The 20,577-nt window shown below is 33.7% G+C and overlaps 1 long non-coding RNA gene and 2 other non-coding genes across 3 annotated transcripts; 1 reads left to right on the top strand and 2 right to left on the bottom strand.

Annotated features, from left to right (window-relative positions):
* Nucleotides 1-27: 27 nt before the first annotated feature.
* On the bottom strand, nt 28-114 carry LOC112091426. Its single transcript, XR_002902135.1, has one exon. It is a non-coding gene; the product is annotated as a small nucleolar RNA snoR53Y (small nucleolar RNA).
* Nucleotides 115-316: 202 nt separating this feature from the next.
* On the bottom strand, nt 317-412 carry LOC112091425. The gene has a single exon (XR_002902134.1). It is a non-coding gene; the product is annotated as a small nucleolar RNA snoR69Y (small nucleolar RNA).
* Nucleotides 413-17,095: 16,683 nt separating this feature from the next.
* On the top strand, nt 17,096-18,654 carry LOC112091423. Its single transcript, XR_002902132.1, has 3 exons — nt 17,096-17,150; nt 17,763-17,829; nt 18,419-18,654. It is a non-coding gene; the product is annotated as an uncharacterized LOC112091423 (long non-coding RNA).
* The last annotated feature ends 1,923 nt before the right edge of the window (nt 18,655-20,577 follow it).

The following is a 20,577-nucleotide window of genomic DNA, read 5'->3' as shown; positions in this document are numbered from 1 at the left end:
ATGACAAAAAAAAAACAAGAAATTAAAAAATCCCTCAGGAAAAGAATAGCAAGATCAATCACTTATTGATCAGCATTAGCATGGTTTCTTATCAAATTAAGCATCATAGGGAAAATTTCCAATTTTTTTTTCTTTTCTGAAGAAAAATGTCAAAATCATCTGAAATATTTGCAACACATCCAATAGTAAAACAAGAATTTACCTCATGATTACTTAGAAAAAAAGAAAAAGAAAAAGAGGGAGCAAAACCACCAAAAAAAAAAAAAAGAGAATCGAAAATAGCCAAAAAGAAGATATTATGAGAAAAAAAATTTTGAAATGGGCTCAGAATAATATGTGGATTGGATTCTACTCCCAGACCTACAAAAGGTCTCATAATGAGCTGGGATTCACATTTATCATCATTGCAAGCAAAAAGAAAAATAATTTAACACGAACAGAAATTCATGGCTTAAAATGCAATAAGAAAATAAGATAGAATTTTTTTTAATAAAATAAAATAGAATTTAATATTCCAAAATGTTACCCGCGAATGAATAGACTAACAAGACATTCTTCGAGACGAGAACCAAACCAAACAGATATAGAAGGAACTGAGAGTCAAGAGAGAGAGAAGAGAGAGGCGACGAGGAGTTGGGATTTATAGAAGAGATGAGACTGCGGAGCCCCTAGGTAGGGTTTAACAGGGAAGAACAATGGCATTCTAATTACCGATTATGCCATCCAGCTCTGGAAGAAATAACACTTTGGGCCAGGTAGTTTGGGTTACACACTGTATGTGGGCCAATCCAAGATCAATCTAATGTGGCCCATTCATATCATGGTTGGTTTTTAGAGAAAAAAGACAAATAGTCTAGTTAGAATTTTTACTTCTTACTTAAATAATTTTTTTAGTTAAATAATTATATTATAAAAAAATATTAATTTAAAATTAAGAATAAAAATTTAGATTCATACACTCTTAAAAGTAAATTATATGATTTTCTCTTATTTTTTCTTTTCACCCGACACAAAGTTTGTTAATTAAAGAAAGATTTTTGGTGGTGTTAATCTTGAATTCTTAACATTATACCCAAATAATAATAACAATAATATTGACGACCAACACTCTGGATTTGACCAATGTAATTACATGTCTACAATTATAATTTAAATTAATTTCATAGATGCTTCTCTCAATTATGTATCTTAATTTAATACACCCCGCGAAAAATTGTTGGAATATAACTTAAAAAATCCGTCTAATAATCATGAACACATCCAAATGACGTTCAAGGGAATTTTACATATAAATTTTGGTACTCTTTGAGTTGTTAACACAGTTAATTTTTGAATTATACGTGTTGTCACATTTTATTTCTTTAGCCATTGGACTCTTTTTTTTTTTTTATTTTTAACAAATTCCTACATGAGCTTATGTTTTCTAGGAAGGTTGGCCCTTGACCATAAAATTATAGTGGATTTTTTATATTTTAAAAAGATAATCGCGTACATATTATGTGATAACTCAAAAATGTAAAGAAATAGTTATGTTAAGTGAAAAATATTTTCTATTTTATTTTTGATGTAACTGTTTATGGAAAATTTTCATTTTATATGCCTTATAGTGATTCTAGATCCAAAAAACAAAAAAAGATAGTGATTCGTCCATTCTAATTTCAGAAAATTTTCTCAATTTTAAAGTTAGCCACTAAAACAGTCAAAAGTCATTATTTACAGAGTGACCCGCAAACAAAAAATTTATGAATCAGTAATGTCATAATACTTATGCTTTAGGTCTAGCCTAAAAACCCCCTTGTCAAATGCAAAATAGGGGTTCTTAAATAAGCCATGTTTCCAGGAAAGCCAGTAGAAGATTACAAAAATTGATCAGTTGAGCAGTAGCACCTAGAGTTGTCAATGGGCCGGGTCATTCATGGACGGCATAGCCCAGCCCATAACAGTGTCGGATTCGGCACAGCCCGGTACGGTACTGTTACAAGGCGTGCCGGCTTGGCACGTTTGCTGGGTTAGGGCTGGGTCTCAGCTTCTCAGCCCGCGGCCCAAGCCCGGCGCTAGTCTGTGAAGGCCCGCGGCCCAGCCCAAACCCAGTTCAGCCCAAGCTCGGATTCGGCCCTTGTTCGGCCAGGCCCAAGCCCGCAAAATGGCCCGTGAAACATCCTAAAGCCCGTTCGGATTGTGATCGTTGGGCCCTTTGCAAGCCTAATGGTCGGCCCGTGACGGGCCTCCCTTTAGGCCCGTGATGGGCCTCCCGTTAAGCCCGTCACGGGCCGACCGTTGGGTTTGCGAAGGGCCCAACGGTCACAATTCGAAAAGCCCCCCAAAACTCCCCTATAAATACCTATTAATTCCACCGTAAATCTCACACAACAATTCACTCTCAACTTCTCATCTCACTCTCATTCTATCTCTCATCTTGTCCATTTGATTTTGATTCTAAATTTTTTTCCGCGATCACTCATTTTCTTGCTCTTTCATTTACAGAGTTTAAGTTCAATCAATTTTCAGAAAATGGCCGCATCAAACTTCCCTAATTTCACTGCTCTTCCTGAGCTTGGTGATGAGCCATTTTTTGAGGATGAAATAATGCCTCCCAACCCTACCCCCACTGAACCAGAAAATGCTCATGTAGATAATGCTTCAATGCACAATGAGGAAGTTGGAGAACACACCAGGGTAAAAAGACCACGAACTTCTCCTGCATGACAGCAATTCACAGAGGAGCCCCGACCAAATCCAAAAACAGGTGAAATAGAAATTCGTGCGGTATGTAAGTATTGTAAAAAATTACTTTTCTAATAAAAATGGTGGGGGTACTAGTTATCTGGATAGACATTGTAAAATATGTCTACCATTGCACCAAGGTGGGAGTGTCGACTCCCGCCAACAAACAATAGCACTCACATCACAGGGGTTGCAAAATTTTATATACGATGCACAACGTGCTTGTGAGGCACTAGCTAAATTTCTAGCTAGTGCCGAATTGCCTTTTTCTTTTGCAGATGATGCGTCATTCAAAGAATTCATACAAACGGCCTTCTGCACAAAATTTAAACGGGTAAGTAGAAACACAACTCGTTCTGATTGCATGAAAGTGTTTTATGCAATGAGACAATCTCTTGTTGATAATTTTAGGACTTTTAATGCTACTGTATCTTGTACTTCTGACTTATGGGAGGGGTGCAATAAAACTGGATATTTATATATCATGGCGCATTATGTTGATGACAAATGGGTTTTATAAAAAAGAATAATAGGTTTTCGTTTATGTCCATATCCTCATAATGCATCGGCTATTTTTAGTACAATAATGGAAATTTTTTAGTTTTATAGGATAGAAGATAAAGTTTTAACTATTACTTTTGATAATACGTTAGCTAACACAGCTGCAATTAACATGTTTAAACGTAGTTTGAAACCAGCGTTGGGGGAGAATTTCATTAACGCTGTGCGTGTCACATAATCAATTTAGTAGTTCATGCAGGAATTGAACATATTTTAGCTAATCTAATAAATATTAGAGAATCTTTATCCTTCATATCTAGTCCTGGAGCTCGGCTCCAAGAATTCAAACAATATTGCAAGAATAGTCAGATGCGCCCAAGAAAGTTCCCAACTAATGTGCGGCATATGTGGAATTCCACCTATTTAATGTTGAAGGTTACACTCTCGTATTCAGAGTTCATCACAATGTATGTAAACAATAAGAACGATTAACTTTTAATTTTTGATACAGATTGGCAGATTGGTGAGTATTTTTTTTAAATTTCTAGAAGTTTTATACAATACTACTGAATTACTTTCTAGAGTTTATAATCCTACTGCACATTTAGACTATATCAACTATTTAATATTTCAGAAATATTTTCTTATTATAGGGATACAATACCTTTTGGAGACATAGTTAAGCTAATGAAAACTAAATTTAAAAATTATTGGTCAGGTTGTCCTATGTTATTGGCATTAGCAACCATTTTAGATCCTAGGTGCGGAGTAGATGAGACTGAATCTTTCCTGATTGCTACAGCAGAAAATTTAGGAATTGATATGCAACTAACTATTACTGACACTAAGAAAATGTTAGAGAAGGTATTTAGTTTGTATGAAGCAAAATACAACATAGGTAAAAAAGAACATGAAACTTCGACGTCAACTAGCAGTTCGGGGCCTAAAGGATCATCGTGGAGTTTCTTGAAGAAGAAAGAGAAAATGGCAGGATCGTCATCAACACAAGCGTCTACCGAACTAGTAAAATGTTTTGAAGTAAATTTTGTAATTAATGACGACAAAATAGACATATTACAGTGGTGGAAGAGCAAGACCGATCGTTTTCCAACACTGTCCGTAACAGCTCGCGACAGTATGACAACTCCAGTGTCAACGGTAGTATCGGAGCAAGCATTAAGTGTGAGCAACCGAATTCTTGACGAGAAGAGAAGCGGAATGCATCCAGATATCTTGGAGGGGCTAATGTGCGTTAAAGACTCGGAAGATGCCAGAAGACGAAAACAACAATACACGGATGATTCAATGCAAGACTATTTTCTAACTTAGAAATAACATAATCTTTTGGAAGCACTTAGGTTTATAATTTACTATTCCTACTGCACTCTTTTTTCCTTCGCTAACGTTTTGTCCCGATCTCCCCACGAGTTTTACTTAGCAAGATTTTTAACTAGGCGGTCATTTATGTGTACTTATTCGTATTATCTCAATTCAATCAAATCACATCTTTTGGGGGCATATGATATATTTTCTTTTTCTTAATTAATTTTTAAAAAAAAAATTTACAAGAGCCAGGGCCGGCCCGTGAAGGCCTAGGCCTAGGCCCGGCCCTGGCCCTTATGGACTAGGGCTGCAGGCTTGGACCGGGCCTGAGTTTTTCTCCTCAGGCCCAGCCCAGGCACGGCCCTGCACTGTCTAGGGCAGTGCCAGGCCCGGCCCAGGCCCGCCACGGGCCTGGGGTTGGACGTGCCGTGCTGGCCCGGCACGACACGTTTGACATCTCTAGTAGCACCCATCCAATTGTCATACAGACGCCAACAGGCACCTGGTCTCAACTTTTTGTTTGAACTTTGAAGTTTGGATTAGAAAGAACTTTTGTTTACAACTTTTCTTGTGTTTTAGACACATTTAGCGGTTGTTTGAAAAATGGGTTCTAACCATGCTTTTAGGTCTCTTATAATGTTTTTTCTTATAAAAAATTTAAATCTACAAAGTTTTCGTTAATAGATTCTCTTACAAAATTTTAATTATCGTTTAAACCATCTGGTTTAAACCCATTTTCTAAAAGGGCACTTAGTTTTTTTTTATTGAAAATCTTTATGGCGGAGAAAATTATTTTACTCGATCGGTAGAAACTAAGAGGTGTTCTTTTTAACTATTGGATTGCTTTTTTAATGGGTTAGATCTATGCATATCTGGATTAAAAATTTACATCACATGACACATAAAACATCTTCTATTGTACAAATTAGACAAAAATTAATTTACGATTAAAAGATAATTCCTATTGGTGGAGTAAAATAATCTTCTCCACCATAAATGCATCTCTTCTCTTTTTCTGTACCAGTTGAGTGTCATGTGTGTAGAGTAATGTTGTAAGTTCTATACGCGTGTTTAGCTTTGAGTATCTTGTTATTAATCAATTTTCTAATTTATTTAACAATAGACATTTTAATTAGTTGTTAATATGCAATTAACACTAATATATTAAAATGGACCACTTTTAGAATAATAAAGATTATATATAAAAAAAAATAAGTATGGACACAGTTTAAAAAAATATTTCAACAATCAAGGGAAAAATTTAAAAGAAATACATTAAAAAGGAATTAAAACTATAAAAGAAGTTTTGGTAAAAAGAAAAAGAAATAAAAAACTAAGTAGAAACACATATGATATAATATAAATTACTTTTTATATTACTTTTATAAGAGTAAAGAAATAGAGAAAAAAGAGCAAAACAATAATAATTCAAAATTATCTCAACATGATATACTAGTGAAGCTGAAATGACGCCAAGAAAAGTCTTTTCAAAGAGGATACATTGGAGAAAAATAACTGTTGATTGGGTCCATTAAGAAAAAGAAAATTATAAAAAATACTTTCTATACAATAAGAATTATATGGAAAAAAAAATAGTAGGAATGTATCTGGAAAAAAACATATTTTAATAGGAGAAAGTGAGAAAGAAAATATTTAAGAAAGTTATAAAAGATTAAATTATAGAAATATCTTTGACAAAAAGAGAAAAAAAATAGGGACGTATAAGTTATTTTAATTGGAGCAAAAGCATGAAAAAGAATATTTTAAATAATTACACCATAAATTTAAATTGTAGACAGAATTTTGACAAAGGGAGAAAAAAGAGGGAAAAAATTAAATTAAATATTTAAAAAAATAAGAAAAGAAAAGATAGGGGAAAGAAAAAGAAACACAAAACAATAAAAATAATAAAGGATAAAAAAAAAAGAAAATGAATGAAAGATTGGAGGACGAAGCGTTGAAAGTGCACATCGTTTTTTTATTTTTATTTTAACAAGATAAATTAGAATAAAATATTTTGATAATACGTTTTTGAAGATACATGATTTTAGGAAAAATAGAAGAAGAAAAAAACAATGAGAAAGATAATAAGAATTTTTAAAAAAAAGAAAGAAAGAGAAAAAGACAAAATAATTTGATGAAAATTTTAAATAGTGCATAAAGAGAACTCCCATTTGTAATGTAGTTATAGATTACAGATTAGAGATTATAAATTATAGATTGTAGATTAGAGATTATAAATTATAGATTTCTTTTGACCAAAGAGAAGACAACCAGCAGGAAAGTGATGATTAATAAAACATCACTAGAACGCATTCACTCTATAATCTTTCGTTAAACTAGACGGCCATAGACAAATTGTACAACAAAAAGCCCACGTAAGCTATACTTGGGAAAATCTAGAAGCATTTAGTCATCTATGTTGCTTTTCAACGTGGATACGTGTCAGATTAAAAAAAGGACACGTTTCATACTGTGATCCACTAGTATTGCAACATGTGGTCCCACGTGGCATCTGAAGGCCACGTAGCTTTGCTTCTAGATTCATTACTTGCTGAAAGAAGAAATGGATTGCTTCCCAAGTATTAATGATCAAAATTCCCGTTAAATTTAGAAGTCAGATCTTTCAAGTGGTTTTTGTTTCCTTTCTTTTGTAAGCTTTTGGAATCCTTTTTTCGCCAAACATTCATGATTCAAAAATTACAGTAGTTTGTAAGGTTAGTACTGCTTACAGGTTTCTGAATCCAAAAATGTGTTCGATAAGTTGATTTTCCAAAACATATATGCTGTGGTTTTTTTCTCTCTCTTACTCTTACTTTTTATTTTTTTCCTCTCCAAGTGTAACAAAGGGCATATCTAGCTTCTTTTTGGAAAGGTCACGAATCCTATTCTCCTTTTGTCTTTTGTGTTAATTATTAATATGTAAATGTAATTTAATATAATAAGATATACATATTTAAGGTGAACAAAAAAAAAAATAAGAGACTCGTGAAAGAGCTTATAATTAGAAATTAAAACCAAAAAACAATTCAGCAGATATTACTAACAAATCACTCATAGATATATAATAAATGAAACGACATTCCGACTTATATATGTGTGTGTTTGTTAGTTTGTGTAATACATATATGTACACTGTATATATATATATGTGTGTGTATCTAATGTGTACTGAAGTCTTCTTTTTTTTTTTTTTTTTAAAAAATCACCTCTGAGAAACTCTATTGTGCATGCTATAGCAAAAAGAAATCATGCAATATTTTAGCCAACCGATAATGTAGCCATGCACAAAAAAGGCACGCATTACCGAAAGTACCAAATTATTGAGCGTAGGTGATATGATGCAACTTCTACCAGGAAAAAAAAAAGGTGATATGATGCAACGCTCTGAAAAAGAAACAAACAAAACAAACAGGGTGTAATGTTTTTTGTCATGTTGTAATTCTAACGAATAATAGAAAGTTAAAAAAATCCTCCTATTTTTCTCCTCTTTTTTCTTTCGTTGGGAATACGTATTCCATTCTCTAATTACCTCTTTTTATTATCTCTTGCTGAAATATCAGAAAATTAGGATGAAAGTACTGAAATGAATGTGACATAATGGCTTAACACAAATCTATCACAAAATAGTACTTAAATGTGCAACTAGCCTACCGTATTAGACTTGATTAATTTTTGTTCTTTTCGTGATCATCCTTAAACAAAACGTGAAACCTGACTCTATGACCAAGTTATATATCCAAAATTTCAAAGCTTTCATTTTCTTTGACCACGGGTATGAAAAAAATAATAGAAATGGTTATGAAATGTTTTATCATATTAAAATTATATATATAACATCAAATTTTTAGAAGTGTAATAATTTAACACAGAGAAATTAAACGGTTAAAACGTATGTGGAATCAATAGGGTATTTTTTTCATGCGTACCTTGGAAATTTCTGTATATAGCATGTTACTTATTACATGGAGCGTTTGGTGACAAATGGCGAATACATATTATTATTATTTTTTAGTGGGGTACCAAGTAACAACTTCTTTCTTTTAACAAAAGAAAACAAAGAGTTCCAATTACTTCTTTAATGAACCAAATGTTATAGAATTGGAGAATCAAAAGACTGAAGGAAATGCTCAACAGAAAAAGGAATGGCCATCCACATCAACGTGGAAAGTTGGCTTCTCTTTTGGTGTTGCAATTTTGAATATTGTATGGCCCTATCCAATCTATATCACCCACTTGGCATCACTATTATTATAGGACCACCACAATTTATCTCGACGGGTTAAAATCTCGCTACTCACATAAAATGAGTCGTCTGTAAATAGATTAGACCTAACTTAAGTGGGATCCACTACTTTGTGAGTAATGAGGTTTTATCCTGATGAGGTTAAATATCATTTTTCTTATTATAGAGACTTGTAGAAAGTGAACCTTAATTTAAAAGAAACAATTAAAATTTTTTACTTAGGATTCCATGATTTACAGTGGTTTGTTGTTAGATTATGCAATATATGTATATATGTGTGAAATTAACGTCGTTTAACATGTCCTACTATAAACAGCTACGAATTAGGATAATAATATAGTACGACATATAATATAGTAATATCGCAGTCCAAATATATGCCTAATGTCTTGTTGAAATATATGGCCTCGAATTTCAGGGATCCGGGGTAAAAAAAAACCATATTCACCAGCTAGGAGTAGCCTCTCATTGTGCAACTCATCAATAAAAAAAATAAAAATAAAAAACACGTCAATGAAAAAAATAATAAATGTGTAGAAAGAAAGAAAAGTGTACAAATATAATTAATGTTTTAAAGAATAACGTAATTATCAAGCAAGACATGTGATAAGAAAGTAAGGACATTATATTGCATTGATATTTAATTATTTACATTATTTTCGTACATATATAATTGATTTTTTTTTTAGTCTCGTATGATTGATCTTTGGCGACTTTCAAATGCTATCGATTTTCCAAAACACTAATTCATAAAAGAATTATGATACATTTCAAAATATCAAAAACTCTCATGAAAAAAGTGCATAAAGGTTTTCTAGTATTTATTAATACTAGTTTTTGGAGACTGCGTCAGTCACCTGAGCAGTCTATTAAAAACTCATTTTGATTCTAAACACACAATAGTAGAAGAGATTAAAAAATAATTAAATAGATGTATAATAAAAGATGAAGTGCATTTAAAAAATTAGATTTAAAAAAATAGATGTATCAAAATGTATGCTTCAATCACAATTTATGTTTCTGTCGAATGTTATATGTTCACAAATAAAATCGGACATGCTAAAAGAAATATTTTGAGATGAAGAAATCAAATAGAAAACTAAATAAGGTGTATATATGGAAAAAAAAAATGTTTACGTATGTACATATTTGAGCATAATTGTTTTAGTAGTGTTTTTCTTTTAAATATAAAATATATCTAAAAATTAATTAAATAGAAAACTAATTAAGGTATTCATATGAGAAGGAGAAAAATGATTGCTTAAGGTAATTGTCTCTTCTACGCAACTACAAAAAAAAAAAAAAAAAAAAGCTATCTCTTCTACTCATAAATCTTCTCTAATCTTAATGAAGACAGATCATTAGATTTAATTAAAAGGTGATCAATCCTCCAATTCACCATAAACCCCTGTACATAATTTTATTCAAGACTTCTTATTCAATATCAAAGTAAATTTTACCAACTCAATAAACGGGTTCCAACAATATAATATACCATCTATGTATATATACACATATATTTTATCTTACTCAATGACACTCCACAAATCTTTGTAGGATATACGAAATTATTTACATTTCATTCAGTGCTTCTCAACTGCAATGCACTTCTACCGTATGAGTTTTTTCACCAAGAATTTTGTGATAGAATATGAAAAATAAAAACATTATAAAAAAATACATTTTAAGTTAATAGTATCTTTATGTTTTGTTAGTTTACCAATTCATTCTAAAAGCTTAAGCTATTAGGAGGTGGGTCAACAATAGTTTTTATACTTTAACACTCCACCTCACGTGTGTTGTGAATAATGGGCAGTCGTGTGAGTAAATTAATTGGAAAGCCCAACACGTGAATATTTAAGCCTGAAATATATTAAAGACCCAACATGTGATGATAATTTTAAATGGGGATAAAGAGTGCAATTACGGAGGCTTAAACTCAGGACCTTCCGCTCTGATACTATGTTAGTTTACCAATTCATCCCAAAAGCTTAAGCTATTAGGAGGTAGGCCAACAATAGTTTTTATACTTTAATATGTTTTGAATCTAACGGTCATTTGATTTTTTTTTGTTTTGAAAATTAGATATTATATTCCAAATTAAAGAGATATAAACACCAATTCTAACTCTAATAGCCACAAATTACAGGAAAACTACGACTTGGATAAACAACCAGATCCACTAGTTATATACCATATATGTATATATACACATATACTTTATCTTACTCAATGACACACTCCACGAATCTTTGTAGGATATACGAAATTATTTACATTTCATTTAGTGCTTCTCAACTGCAATGCACTTCTACTGTATGAGTTTTTTTACGAAGAATTTTGTGATAGAATATGAAAAATAAAAACATTATAAAAAAATTGTAACACCCCGAAGAATTAAACGAGATAAATTAAGGAAATTAAGATTTATTAGTATGCCTAATCTAGTGTAATTAATTGATTATTGATTAATAAATGTTTCTGACGTGTAAAGTTGAATAATTCCAAGGTATTCCCAGTATTTACATTTTTTACCCAGAAGTGTGTATGGACACATTTCTGGACTGTCATTTTAAATATCGGACACTTGTCATTTCTTTTTTTTTTCTTTCCTTTTCCTTTCCTTCATTTCCTTCCTTGCCCGTGCAACTCTCTCTCTCACTCTCTCACTCTCACTCTCGTTCTCACTCTCTCTCTCCCGTTTTTGCTTCAAAATCAACCGGATTTCGAACCAAAGGAAAATTTCAAGAAGTTTCCAATGTAAAGAGAAGGATTCGAGGTAAGATTTTTGAAAAACCTCACTTGAATCTCAAGTTTTTTGAATTTAAAAACTTACTTTTGGTTCGGAATGGATTTTGAGTAAAACCATGGTAGACATTGGAGATCTTGGGTTCTTTGGACTTGATTTAGTACTTAGAACCCGGATCTAGTGGTTTTCCTTTGAGATATTTTGATTTGGAACCGAAATTGTAGGTTTTGGGCTAATTCCGCGGGTTTTCCTCACCTTAATGTTCTTCACAGGTCGACATGTGCTGTCGACCAGACCGGTTGACCTATGCAGTTAACCAGACTGCATTTGTTATGCCGGTCGACCTATGCGGTCGACCGAATTGCACACCACCGGTCGACCGGTGGTGTTACACTGCGCTGTCACCGGTCGACCGGTGTACATGGGGTTTGACCCTGTTTTGTTGAAAAACTTTGTTTTGACCTCGGTTTTTGAGGAGAATCTAAATTAGCTTCATTTGGGGACCTAAAGTAAATGGATTAGCATCTTTAATCCATGTTTGAGATTAAAAACCCTTGGAATGATGATTTGAAACATGAAATGGTTTATAAAACCGGTAAATGAATTATGGCACACTAATAGGAAATCAAAGGGGTATAATTGAGATTGAACTGCTTTAGGAATGAGAATTGAATCCTAAAGTGTTGTTTTGTATCAGTGCTAGCTAATGACTCGGATTGAGGGGCTTTTTAGAAGCGAAAGCCAGAATAGTGTAACGCTAGCCAGGTTTGGTACTTGAGAGGTAGGGTTTCTTACCCTTTCCTTTGTAAGCCTGTTTTCAAAAGAATTTTAGCCTAGAAAAATGTTTTAAAGAAAGGGGCATGTTTGCGAAAGAAAAGCATTTGAAAACCAGAGCTTGACTTTAGCTATTGGGATTATAATGAGCTGTTTCATAAAGTTTAATGAATGATTTCTTAGCTATTGGGATTATAAGAGATCTTGCGAATCGGTAAACCGGCTGATGGCCTAGATAGGATGTGAAGAGTGCATCCTTAGGGGCAGAACCCGAAACTTGGCCCGGGGGTGATTAGGCTTGTGCACGTGGTTGTGTAAGTAATTTATCATAGTATAAATTACTTGCTGATGCCTGTAATACAAAGATTTTCAGTTATATTTCCTTTGAGAAAAAGGATGTGAGGTTTCGGCTATTGTGTTGGAACTGAATGTCTATATTTATTCATTTACTTATCTATTTATTTACTTGTTTACTCATTTATTTACTTATTTACAAAGTTATTTCAAAATATATCCTACTGGGCATTTCGCTTACGTTTTATTATTTATAAATGTTAAACCCCTCCCAGGCGACTCTAGGAGCAGTGCGGAGTAGCTGAGTTGCTACCACCCGATTAAGAAAGGATTGTGTTTATCCTCCTAGTGTACGAATGTAAGAATTTGTAAATTCTGTAAACTCTGATATTTGGATTTCTAGACTGTGGTTGATGTCTATAATGTTATTTACACGTGTCATGTGTGTACAATACTGAAGATCCTGTGGGTGTAGCCCTGAACAATGTTAGAGGCGGGAGCTTTAGCCTCTTGAGATGTTCTTGTAATTTATTTTCAGTAAAATAGTGGGGCTCGTATGGGAATTTCCTAAATATTTTATTCTTAATCGCGTTTAACCCCTAATCGAGCCTCCACGTCACCGACTCCGGCTTCAGGGTATGACAAAAATACAATTTTAAATAAAGAATATCTTTATATTTCAAATCTAACGGTCATTTGATTTTTGTTTTTGAAAATGAGATATTATATTCCAAGTTAAAGAGAGATAAACACCAATTTTGACTATAATAGCCACAAATTACAGGAAAACTACGACCTGGATAAACAACCAGATCCACTAGTAAATTCGAATGAAACGCTACAGAGCAAGAAACGTATTATGAGTTCCACAAATGGACACTCATTAAAGGACAACTAAGATCGAGCACACATATAGCTTTTTGACAAGTCCTCTACAATTGATGGATAAATTCAATCGACCGAAATCAAGAGACCCATAGCATTAAGGCCACACAAAACACCATTAGGACCCAAATCTAGCAAACTGAAAGCAATAACTAATACTGAAAAACTAAACAAACAAAGTAGGATAAAACCCACTATTATGGCCAACCAAACTTTACTTAAAAACAAAGGAACACCTCCAATTGTCTCCATAAAAAAGCATCAGAAGAAGTGAAGGAATCATCAAGAAGCTTCAAAGGATGGATGACGAAGGACGGACGGCGAAGTGGAAAGATAACTGACAAATAACGGCGTTTGGCCCTCACATAGCTTCATCACCACGGCCAGAATCCAACCCCACCATCGCCGAACGAAGCCTAAAGGAGCGGAACAAAACCTTGACGGCGCTAAACCACAGGAGGAGGGACGCGCCAGAATACGCAGCTTGAACGCATGGCCCCTACCACCAAATCAAAATAAATCCGACCAAATGGAGCCCCCACAATGCACCGCCACGTCCATTGAGAAACTCATGATGAGACGAGCTAGAGACTGAAATTTCAAGGCTGGGAGTTTGGCAATGTGCCCTGAGGCGGCCCAAAGCTCGATTGACTTTTTTCTTTTGCTCTTTTCTCTCACCTTCATATTGTAAAGAGATTTTTATGGCTTAATTGAAAAATCATTGGAGCTACAAATACAACCAGAATGAACTTGATGTTAGAGAGATTGTAATATGTCTTGATCAAGATCATAAGTTATTTGAGTATTAAAATATGAAAACTCGTGTTAAAGGGACTTCAAAAAGTTACAGTAGACAATCTGCTTTGATTAGGCTAAACCGGTTGCAGCCGAAATATTTTGGCTGCAGCCGAAATGTTTGCATATCTCGAGTCCATTTACGGCTGCAGCGGGAAAACATCCGCTGCAACATAAATTATGTAGAAAATAATGTTTTCATGAGTTTATGTGATCTAAAATGTTTCGAACTATTACATTCATTGGTGATATGTTTTCATACATATCTGAACACTAATTAGTAATAGATATAACTATTGTAATATGTGTATTAATCCATGCAAAAGATACCTTTACATTGAAAAGGTATCGTTATGTGAATGGTTGTAATGTTTAAAGAGGATGCATTCATTCATGAAATGACACCTCTGTCTTTATTAATTCTTCAGAAAATTTATAGACATAATTTATGTTATGGAACTCAATATTATTGCTAGATATTTTTTTCAAGGGTTTGTTGTATCTTAGGGGTAATTTATCATTAAAACTCATTAGCAAACTTTGCGAAGTAATGACAAATAAAACCTTAAAGGAAAGTATTCTTATACGCCTTAAACCCTCTCTTTTTTTCTGCATTCTTTTCACCTTTTACACTCAAATTTTTCAACAATCTTTAAGGTTTTAACTTGCTGCAATGGAGGTTGAAAAGAACATGACGTTTTTCTTCAATCTGAATGTCCAAATTGATAGATTTAGGGTACGAATTTCACCCACTGGAAAGGAAAGTTGTTCTTTCTTCTCACCGTGCTCAAGATTGCCTATGTGCTTGATCTGAAGTTGGAGCCTCTTCCGAAACTGAAGGAGGATGACTCCGAAGATTTGAAGGCAGCAAGGAAGAAGCGTGAAGATGATGAAGTCATGTGCCGGGCTTATATTCTCAATACTCTCTCCGATAGACTCTACAATCTATACAACTCGATGAAGTCTCCAGTAGAGATTTGGAATGCTATCAAATACAAGTACATAATTGAGAAGGAAGGTACTGACAAATTCCTCATCTTGAAATATCTTGAATTTGTCATGGTTGATACCAAATCCGTTCTAGATCAAATACATGAATTGCAAGTTATTGTTACTAAGCTTCGTGAATTAAAAGTTAAAATTTTTGAATTATTCTTAGTGGGGGCAATTATTGCTAAATTGCCTCAAAGTTTGAATGGTTATAGAAAGAAACTCCTTTATAGGAAAGATGACATAACTTTAGAGGAATTACAAAAACACTTGAGGATTGAAGAAAAGACTAAGTCTCGTGATCCTAAGGGCGAGATTATAGATTCCTCTAAGGTTAATGTTGCTGAAGCTAGTAAGTTTTCCAAGAACTTCAAAATCAATAATGATAAGAAGTTTAAAAAGACTGGTAATGGCCAAAAGAAATTTTCTGGAAATTGTTTCTTTTGTGGAAAGAAAGGCCATCGCCAAAATGACTGTAGATACAAGAAGAAAAAGGAAGAAGTTAACACCAACAAGGCCAATACTGTTGAAGAGAAATCTGAAGACATTTGTGCTATGGTCTCAGAAATGCAAATTGGCATGATTACCGAAACTAACATGACTGTAACTAAATCTTCCGAATGGTGGCTTGATTCCGGTGCCACAATCCAGGTTTGTAATGACAAGAATTTGTTCTCATCATATAAAGTGGAAAAGGAAGGACAAACGGTTCTCATGGGGAATAATGATGCAGCGATGGTTACCAGGAGATGAGTGGTGGAGATCAACTTTGATTCTGGAAAGAAGCTTACTTTGAACAATGTTCTTTATGTCCCTGACATTAGGAAAAATCTTGTATCTGCTAGTCTAATGTGTAAGAATGGACTTAAGATTGTACTTGATGGCCATAATTGTAATGACCGGAAAAATTTTAAGTCTAATCCGGACAGTCTGGTATTTGACCGTAATACTTTCCGGAACGGAAAGTAGTAGAAATATTGATGTAATCAGGAAAATGTTATGTAGAAACTTTATATACAGGGTAAAATCACCCGAAAAATGTAAAGTTATAATACGAATATTTTTACAGAAAAAATTCGTAAATACGAGTTGTGAATAGTGAAATATCGGTTAAAAGTTAAAAATTTTAACGGGTATATTTTAGTTATGAAAAACTAAAATATTTGGTAAATGACCAAATGACTAGTCAGAAAAAGAGTAGAAATATTAGAAGTAAGGAAAATAGCAAAAGTTCCTGAAACAGAATTTTTTCGAGTCAGTTAAAGCGGGAAATTGCTAAAAAAATGAGTACCGCGAGGGTACGCATTTTGGGCAATTCTGGATCGTTTAAAATGAAAATTTCAAAAAAAGAAATTGACTATTGAGATACCCAAGAGAAATGGGTTGACTATGAGAAATTTGACCCAGGGTGCTCGGCAGTCCAGAAGAGTAGTATAGAACCTGTACCGGGTGTGAAATTATCGGTACCGGAAAGAAACTCGTTTTGAAAAATGGAAAGTTTGGTCTCGACAAGAAAAATGTGGGGAACGTGGAACCACTTAAATTAAGTGTTAAACTTAATTAGAATTAGTAAAATTAAATTATGAGAATTAAAGTAATTTCTCTAATTTAATTTAGAAAGGGATATTAATATATTATTATAAATATTAATATAATATTCATATTAGCCTTATATTGGCCTACGGATTACATTAGAAGCCACATTTGCTTCTTCTCCTAACTGTGGCCGAGAGGATAGGGAAAAGAAAGAGAAAAGAGAGAAAATCAAGGGAAAATCAAGGAATCATCCGTTTTCACCGAAATTTCTTCCGTTCATTCCGGTAAAAACATAACCCGAGGCATTCTAGCGGAGAATCTCAACTTTTCAAGGTAAGATTTCGGATTTTTTATGAGAGATTTTTCATGAGAAACTGCATGCTTTTTCGTTTTGATGAATAGTAGCTCATCTCGGGAAGAATCTGTAAAACTGACAAACGAAACCGAGGTTTTGTCGGGGACTATGATAGGAGTTTAATGTGTAAGTATTGAAACAATTGAACAAATTTTTTTTGGATTAACACTAAAAATCCGAAATACACTAGAAATAGAGAAAAAGTGTTGTTGTTCATTTTATGTTGGAATTTGTGTTCAGGAATATGAATCTGGACTAGAGGTACTGAAATTAGAAGTAGAACGAGTTATTGGAAACTCGGGAAACTAGAAAAAAGAAGGCGAAACTCTGCCGAAATTTCTAAAACCTAGTTAGTAAGCATTGAATTAAGAATTCGACTCCCGAGAATGAGTAACAGTTTTAAAGCTCAGAAGTGAATAGATTATGATTCAGAAACCGAGATACACGAATAGGTGTAATTTACCTCTTGAGCTAGAATTCGGCCTATAGGGGTTAAGTTAAAAAATGAGTTGAAATTTGGATTTAGGAATCCAAGTATGAGAAATTTTGATGTTTGGAATAGGTGGTTAATACCTATTTCCATGAAATAGATTTTGGCACGAGAGCTGAAGCAACGAGACAGAACTTCCAGCAAGCGGGAATCCTAGCGGATTAACAGTAAGTATAGACATTTATGTTTGTCTGGACTCGAGTAAGCTGTAGTTAGACTTAGAACTATGAATTTACTTATGTTCCTAAGTCTATGTGATTACATGTGATTATACGTGTTTGGAGGGCTTAGTGCTCTAGATTGCAGAATGGCGACATATGGTTACCCTTATGCACAGTTAAAGTATGCAAGAAGTATTATGCATTATATGTTATCATGTGCACGTAGAGAAACGTTGCATATCATTCAGTAAAGAAAAAGACTGACGGGACGTCGGCCTCCGCGAGGGAGGGAAATCTCACAGAGTAGAGATTCTGACTAGACCAAACAGTAAGAAATGACTAGTAAAGTAAAAGACTGACGGGTCATCAGCCTCCGCAAGGGAGGAAAATCTTCAAGAGTAGAGATTCCGACTAGACCAGACAGTAAGCAGGGGCCCAGGCCCATAGAAGTAAGAACAGAAAGATAGAAAGCAGTTTAAAGCATGTTTCACACGAGCATATTTGCATCATAACTCTTAATGTAATTTTTATTAGTTTATGATGTATGCATGTTTATACTTGCTGAGCGTTAGCTCATCAGTTTACTCGTGTGCAGGTAACAAAGGTAAGCAGCCAGTCATATAGTGGTTTGCTTGATGGACAGGCGGAGGCAAGGGTGGCGGAAATGTCATGGGTACACGGGAGTGGTCTTTACTACGCTCGCTTAGAAAACAATTTCCGCTGCAGATTAATGTAATATAGAATACTAGTATGTATGTTCAGTTCTAAGAAGAAGATATTACAACCATTGTCTTAGTAAAGAACAACGGACTATAATAAGTTAAGACAAGTTTTCAGGAACTAGTTTGATATCCGAATCCTTAAAGTAATAGCAAGATATGTTGTTAGCATAATGACTTAACATGTTCAGAACCCGAGGGTTAAAGTAAAGAAAAAAAATTAGCCGAATATGAACGTAATTTAAAGAGACTATAGTCTAGAAATGCATAATGGATTAGACTATAACTTAGCCTATTAGTAGTAGTATAAGGAGTGGCGACCGTGCCGTAAGGGCGCGAGTCGTCACAATAATTGTATTGTATCTAAGAATGAAGTCTTTGTGGGAAAGGGATATTCTTGTGATGGCATGTACAAACTTAGCATTAATAATAAAGATGATATGAATTCTCTTTGTATTGTGACTCTTTTGATGTTTGGCATGCACGTTTAGCACACTTAAATTTTAGATCTTTGAAATACATGTCTAAACATAGTTTGATTAATTGGAAAGATGTTAAAAATGATAAGTGTGAAATTTACATACAAGCAAGGATGACTAAGAAACCCTTTTCCTAGAGCCGAACGAAATACTCAAATATTGGATATGATTCATACCCATATTTGTGAGTATAATGGTATTTTAACGAAAGGAGGAAGAGATACTTTATCATTTTCATTGATGATTGTTCTAGATACACTTATGTGTATTTACTTAGAACAAAAGATGAAGCCTTTGATAAATTTAAAATTTATAAGGCTGAAGTTGAGAACAAAAAAGACAAGAAGATCAAAATTGTTCGAAGTGATAGAGAGGTGGTGAATATTTCTCAAATGAATTTGATGCCTTTTGTGAAGAGCATGGTATTATTCACTAAAGGTAAACCCTTTTCACTCCTCAACAAAATGGATTGGCTGAAAGAAAGAATAAAATTTCTACCGATATGATTAACTCTATGCTTCTTAATGCTAAATTGCCTAATAATTTATGGGGGGAAGCTTTACTTACTGCATTTCACGTTCATAATAGAATTACATCTATGAAAACACATGTATCTCCATATGAAGTATGAAAAGGAAGAAAATTAAACTTGATGTATTTAAGGGTGTTAGGCTGTCTAGCCCCTAAATCATCAAAGTTAGGTGTTAGAGGAATTAAAAGTGTTTTCGTAGGATATGCTGAAAATTCCAAGGCTTATAGATTATTGAATTTAGATTCTAACGTCATTGTGGAATCAAGAGATGTTGAATTTATTGAGAACAAGTTTAGCCTTGATTCTTCCACTGAATTAGAATATAATGTTAATCAACCTTGTGTTGGCATTCCCAGTACCTCCACTAATAAAAGGAAATAGTCTATGATATCTTTTGAACCAAGGAGAAGTTAACGTGAACGAAAAGAAAAGGACTTAGCACCGGATTTTATTTCATCTCAAGCTTTAACCTTTTTGGTTGAAGGAGATAGAAATGGTGTACTTAATAAAATATCATTGTTGCTTAATGTAGAAGAAGATCCAAAGACATTTAGTAAAGCTATGTCTTCAAGGGATGTCTCCTTTTAGAGAGAGGCCGTGAATGATGAAATAGATTTGATTATGTCAAATCAAACTTGGATCTTAGTTGGTCTTCCTTCAGGATCAAAACTAATAAGCAACAAATGAGTGTTTAGAAGAAAGTAAAATACTGATGGGTCTATACAAACATTCAAGGCTAGATTGGTAGCCAAGGGCTTTAAACAAAAGCATGGTATAGACTATTTCGATACATATGCTCCGGTAGCTAGATTGACATCCATAAGAGTGCTATTTACATTGCATCAATATACAATTTGCATGTGCATCAAATGGATGTTAAGAAGGCTTTTCTAAATGGTGATCTTGATGAGGAAATCTATATGGAACAACTTGAAGGGTTCGTATTACTTAGAAATGAAAACAAGGTTTGCAAGTTAGTCAAGTCTCTTTATGGTTTAAAGCAAGCACCAAAACAATGGCATGA

This window comes from Morus notabilis, unplaced genomic scaffold, assembly GCF_000414095.1.
Source record: "Morus notabilis unplaced genomic scaffold, ASM41409v2 Scaffold1452, whole genome shotgun sequence".
Classification (NCBI taxonomy): domain Eukaryota; kingdom Viridiplantae; phylum Streptophyta; class Magnoliopsida; order Rosales; family Moraceae; genus Morus; species Morus notabilis.
This window is presented reverse-complemented; position numbering and strand designations above follow the sequence as displayed.